This window comes from Grammomys surdaster, unplaced genomic scaffold, assembly GCF_004785775.1.
Source record: "Grammomys surdaster isolate TR1022 unplaced genomic scaffold, NIH_TR_1.0 265, whole genome shotgun sequence".
In the NCBI taxonomy this organism is placed as follows: Eukaryota; Metazoa; Chordata; class Mammalia; order Rodentia; family Muridae; genus Grammomys; species Grammomys surdaster.
The window spans coordinates 2438346-2444571 of record NW_021604706.1 but is presented as its reverse complement, the minus strand read 5'-3'; the positions used below and the strand labels follow the sequence as shown (position 1 = coordinate 2444571).

General features: G+C 43.7%; 1 pseudogene; it reads right to left on the bottom strand.

The window, feature by feature from the left end:
• Positions 1-783: 783 nt before the first annotated feature.
• On the bottom strand, positions 784-3672 carry LOC114628191 (annotated as a pseudogene).
• Between the last annotated feature and the right edge of the window lie 2554 nt (positions 3673-6226).

Genomic DNA, 6226 nt, shown 5'->3' with positions numbered 1-6226 from the left:
ATATGTGCAGGCAAATCACTCATACCCATAAAGTAAAATAGACAAATCTTTAAAAATTATTTTAAAATACCAGGGGTGGGTAGGCGGCTGGGAAACCAGGAACTCAAGGTCATCTTCAGCTGTATGACATGAGATAGTGCATGAGACAATGTATCAAGAAATATTTTAAAGAACTTAAATAAGTAAGTCCATCCTGTACCCTAAGGTCTTAGAATAGGTACATGCTGAGCCAAAGACCACCAGAAGAAAGGAAACAATGAAGGTCGAGGGATTTCAGAAATTCTGAAAGAACAATAAAATAATAAATGACATAATGAATTGGTTCAGAGAGACATAAGATTCACAAACTCTTAGTAAAACTAACCAAAAGAACAAGAAGGCCCAAATTATTAAAGTAAATATAGAAAAAGGGGACAAAAAATGACAATGAAATCTGGAGGATTGTGCACGAGTATTTTCTGAGAAGGTATATTTAAAACAATACACTAGAAAGTCTAGAGGTAACAGATAAATTTGTAGGCACATATGCTCTAATAAAATTAGCTGAAGGGGATAGAAAAACCCTTAAAACAACCCATAGCAAAGAATGAGATTGAAGTGGTACTGAAGACCCTGGCAATAAAGAAAGGCCCAGCTTGGAGTGAATTCCCTACCAAATTCTATCAGACTCTATATGTTGACTGAGGGTCGAGGGGTTGAACTCAAATTGTCAGGCTTGGTGACAAATGCTTTGATCTGTCTCACCAGTCCTTAATGAACAAAATCCAGAGTTGTAAGAGGGGTTCATGTTGTTTTCCTGATGGGCGTGGCAATCTCTAACCTAGAGACTGTAATAGTGTGCTTTAACAGTCTGTTGGTCCTTTTACACATACAAGTTGAGGCTGAATGACTCTGCACTGGTACCTTCTGACTGATGCATGTGCCACTGATTCCTGCAGCATTAACTTTGACATCCCTGTGACAGGCTGCAGGAAACAAGAGTAATTGTGATTTTGTCTTCAGACAATGAGAAACTTTTGTAAAATAGTTGTCAATGAGGTGGCTTCAGTCTCCTTTCAACATAAAATACTTGAACGTCTGAAACACAGGATGGGGAGTTTTAAAAGAAAAAAAAAGCAAACCAACCAATGAAAACATTGCAAATCAAAAAAAAAAAACAACCAAAAAACAAAAGAAAAAAAAAAAAGAAAACATTGCAAATCTTATCACAAACTATTAGAATCTGCTGGCGTGCTGAAATCAAGCGGTCCATAAGCTCAAAACAAATTAGTGACTTGTATATGTTGTCCTTTTGCCCCCTTTTATGCCTTTGCTTGCCATCTGGATTAGTGACATTATTCAAATGCAATGGAATCCCCTCCAAATGCATAAATGACCAGGCTGCCTCTTTCATTTGCTTTTAGTCATTCTCAGGGGCAGGGGGTGGTGGTGATGTCTATGTATTTTTTCCCTTTTTGACTGGCAGCCAGGGTCTGGGAATCCTACCAGCCTTGGCAAGGTGCTGGCCTTTCCTGTTCTGGGAGAAGCACCCATGGTCCCTCAGAGCATCTTTCCCCCAATTCCTGGCTAGGTTTCTTGCCCACCTCCTTTGTCTTGCTGTGGTGGCTTTCATGGTGCTGGAAGCTCCCCTTCAGGTTGTCAACAAAGCAGGTGGTGGTGGCAGTGGAAGTGGTGGTAAAAGAGGGAAGGAGAGAGAGAAAGAGGAGGAAGAGGGAAAAGAGGAGGAGGGGAGGAAGAGGAGGAGGAGGGAAAGGAGAAGGAGGGAAAGGAAGAGGAGGGAAAAGAGCAGGAGGGAAAGGAGGAACAGGAGGAGGAGGAGGAGGAGGAGGAGGAGGAGGAGGAGGAGGAGGAGGAAATGGAGTCACTGTCAAGTGAGCTGTCCAGGGCTTTGTAGGACTTTGTAAGGCGGCTATAGTTGTGGTCTTCCCTGGGGTCTCTATTGACCACCTTGAAGCCACATGATGGTTTGCTCTTAGTGCCTACCTGGTTGGCGTCTGGTGACCCCTTTCCTCGAAGCTGATCTCTTCCCAGTGGGAGTGACATGGCTGGATGCCAGGAAACAGCTCTCTGCTCAGAATGTGGGCTTTGTTTTCTATCATTCCTGGAGAAAGACTTGCAGGCATCTTAGGATGGGTTTCAAAAGTTTCATGACCACCGGGCAGTACCTATAATCCCAGCACTTGGGAGGCAGAGGCAGGCGGATTTCTGAGTTCCAGGACAGCCAGAGCTATACAGAGAAACCCTGTCTCAAAAAAACAAAAGAAAAAAAAAGTTTCATGACATTGGTTGTGACGCGCAGCCTCGCCGATAAGGAGAACGCCACACTCAGGATTCTTCTGACAGCAGTTTATTGTTACAGCTCTTCTAGATGGTAGTGAAGCAAAGGACCCCAGCCCCAAAAACCCACGGCTTATATAGAGCCCTATGAGACGTGCCGCACGCTCATTGGCTCCTAAATATCGCCTGATTAGCATACTAGTTTTCGTGCCTTGCGCAGGTGCACATTCAAGCAAGGCTCTCACGAAGAACCGGGAAGCGGGAAGCCAGCGCCATCTCGTAATGGTGAATGCGGCTCCTAACAATTGGTGACATCAACATCAAGAACTTGCAGACAGGCTTTGCTCTTCTTGAAGAAGCTACTTCCCTTACAAGTGGGTAGGCCTTTGATGTATCTGAGGAGTGGGAAGTAGGTAGTAAGTTGTCTTTTTCAAAGCTCGAATGAGATTTTGTCTAATTGACAAAATGATGAGTGTATGTATCAAAATGATCCTTCACCAATACTCTGACTTGTCTCTGTGTCTACTTTGTTGAAACACTTATTCAATGACAAGTTATGTCTCACAGAGTTTTTCCATCCAGTTGGTACAGTCGCAAAATATGGGAAATGTTCCAAGATCCAGTTGTAGATATCCTTCACTGGCAGGTCCTTGGTTGGAGAGTCCTGGATGGCCATAAACATGAGGTTGCTAAAGGAACAGGAAGGCTTGCAGCTGAAGTTCTGACTGTCATTGGAGGGTATCAAGGAGTAGGTGGAGACCTGTGCGGTGTTACTGTCTAGTTCTTGGACAGGGCTGGCATTCCTAAGGGCCGACTCCCCAAAACACTTATTTCTTGCACTTGAGCAGCCAGTTCAGGCTGGTTAGCTCTTCATTTTGCCAAGTCCTTTCTTCTGACTTGTCAGGCTGAGGAGTGTCTAAACAACACTGACTATGTTGCCTGGATGCAATGGTTCCTGAGCTTGTAGGGTTTTTAGAGGCAGGGCTGACCAAACTCACCGACTTGAGGGTTCTGGGTTGAAAGGGGTCTCAAGGGTTGTGGGACACTGTCGCTGTTGCTCTTCAGGGCAGCTGACAACTTTTGAAGGCTCCTGGTAGACCTTGTTTGGTGGTCCCTCAAAGGAGCCATGCCCAGGGTAGTGGACCGCCCAGGTGGGCCCCAGGAGCCGGAGGTCAGGTCAGGGAGCTGGGAGCACTGAGCTACATGAGACCTGCAGCCACTGCCATCTGTCTCCTGCCCTTGGCTCTCTCAGCCTTGTAGTCCCGCTTCCTGCTTCCCTCTACCAGGTCCCTGAATAAGTTGTCAGTTTTGTACAACTTACTGATTTTACTGTGCTATTCTTTAGTTCTTCAACTATACACACAATGTTAACATTTTAACATACCTGCACACCATCCTAAGTGTTCTAATCTGTCCTCAATTTCACAATCCCATCTTGGCAAATCTACCAGATTCACTTTAGACCCTCCGGCACACTTGGCCTCTAGCATGTGTAGGTCATTTTCATGTCACTCTAGTTCTCTCAGGCAGTCAAGGTGTCTTTATCATAATGATACCTTTCCAAAAAAAAAAAAAAAGGTTCATCATTTGGGGAGATGTGTCTGTAAGGAGCCGCCATTAGAAGATGGCGCTTGGCACCGATGTTTGAGGTGGAAAACAACTGCATTCAGGGTCGTAAACACCTGCTGTGAGCCTGCGTATCTTTCAGAAGCAGCTCCTCACCCTCCCAAGCAGTATGTAAATGAAGTTCTGCAAGAAGCACCAATTAGACATTTATACACAGTCGTGATAACTATTTAAGCAGCACCCATTCTGGGCTTGGGGTCTTTCGCTTTGCAATCAATGGTATGTTCCCCAATAAAGTGCGTGAGGAAGGATCCTGTTGTTGCATCATCCTTGCTGGCGAGGCGGGCGCATCATGTGTCAAAACTTTCTATATATTTTTCAGAACCATCTGAGTAGCCAGGTTCTGCTTGATCTGTTCAGTGTCTTATGTACAGGAAGATATTGGGTTTAATGAGTGTGATATTCCCCCAAGACGTTGACAGGACATTTCCAAGCAGGTGGAGTTATAGCTTAGATTACTGAATACGGGTGTATTGAACTTGTTTTCCCAGTAGGTGGCGCCATTAGAAAAGGTTTTTTTTTTTGTTTTGTTTTTTTAAACTGATTTACCAAGATACCTTAAACTGTGGTTCTCGACTCCTGGGGGTGGGGTCCACTGAGCCTTTCACAGGGGTCGTTTAAGACCACCGGAAAACACAGATATTTACATTGTGATTCTTAACAATAGCAAAATTATAGTTATGAAGTGGCAATAAAAATAATTTTGTGGTTGGGGATCACCACAATGAGGAACTGCATTAAAGGGTTGCAGCATTAGGAATGTTGAGAACCACTGTCTTAAAGGGATATGTGTGTGCCCCAATTGGGTGTGACCAATCTTACTTATGAAGGGCACTATTCTTGAATCTATTCTACATTGTTGGCATAGATCTGGGTATGTTCTTTTGTTGTTTTTGAGACAAGCTTTCACCTTGAACTCAGAGTTTTTGCCTCCAATAGTGTTGGGATTAAAGTTGTCCACCACCACACCCAAACTGGTTCTTAAAGCTTTTGGGTAAGATACCTTAGTTCCTTGGCCTACAAGTCCACTTTGCAATATAATATTATAGCTAAGACTGCCATATTATGGCTGTGCTTTTAATCCAATCTAAGTTCCTTTCAGGATCCAGCTAGTTCTGCTGAGATCAAGCTGTGCAATGCTTCAAGTTACTACATGTTGTGTGGCAGACTGTGAACTAATTTGAAAGACCTTATTTAAAAAGTTTAATATATATTTTGTGTTGTGTGGTATGTCTGTGTGTGAGTGTGGAAGCATACATACTGCAGTATGAAGAGCTGGTTCTCTCTTTCTACCATGAGATCCTGGAGTTATTACCTTCTACCATGAGACTCAGGTTATTAGGTTTGTATGGCAGATACTTAGCAGGCAAGTATTTGCTAGCCTGAGAGGGTTCATCTTACAAGCAGCTTTGGAATCCATTTTGAGGAGGAGGATGACTCTACACCTGGGTGGAAGCATGAATAGTAACATATGTCTTGAATTACCCACATAGCACAAACCATAAACAGCTTATTCCTAGGAGTGAAAAGGGTGCTGCTCAATGAATTTACTGAGCAAACTGGACACTGGTTTTTTGAATAAAAATGCCTACATAGTCTCATATATTTGAATGTTTAGTCATCAGGGAGTGGCACTACTTAGAAGGATTAGGAGGTGTGGCCTTGTTGGAGTAGGTGTGACCTTATTGGAGGAAATGTGTCACTAGAGAGTGGGCTTTGAGATTTTAGAAGCACAAGGCAGGCCTAATGTATTCTCCTCTCTCTCTCTCTCTCTCTCTCTCTCTCTCTCTCTCTCTCTCTCTCTCTCTCTCCTGATACCTCCAAATCTGGACTTAGATCCCTTGGGTATTTCTACATCAGCATGAATGCCTGCGTGCCACCATGGTCCCTGCAATGATAATGGACTAAACTTTTGAAACTGCAAGCATGGTCCAATTAAATCCTGTCCTGGTCATGGTCATGTCATGTCTATTCACAGCAATAGAATACTAACAAAGACAGAAGTTGGTACCAGGGAGCAGGATATTGCTATGATAGGTCTAACAATGATTTTGCTTTGTTTTGTTTTGTTTTTGAGACAGGGTTTCTCTGTATAGCCCTGGCTGTCCTGGAACTCACTCTGTAGATCAGGCTGGCCTCGAACTCAGAAATCCACCTACCTCTGCCTCCCAAGTGCTGGGATTAAAGGCATGCGCCACCACTGCCCGGCCTGACCATGATGTTTATTGGAGGAATATGTAACACTTTGGGATTCTGAATTAGGAAAGTAGTTGAATGTTTTAGACAGGGCTTAATGGGCCATACTAATATTGGGAGCAATGCT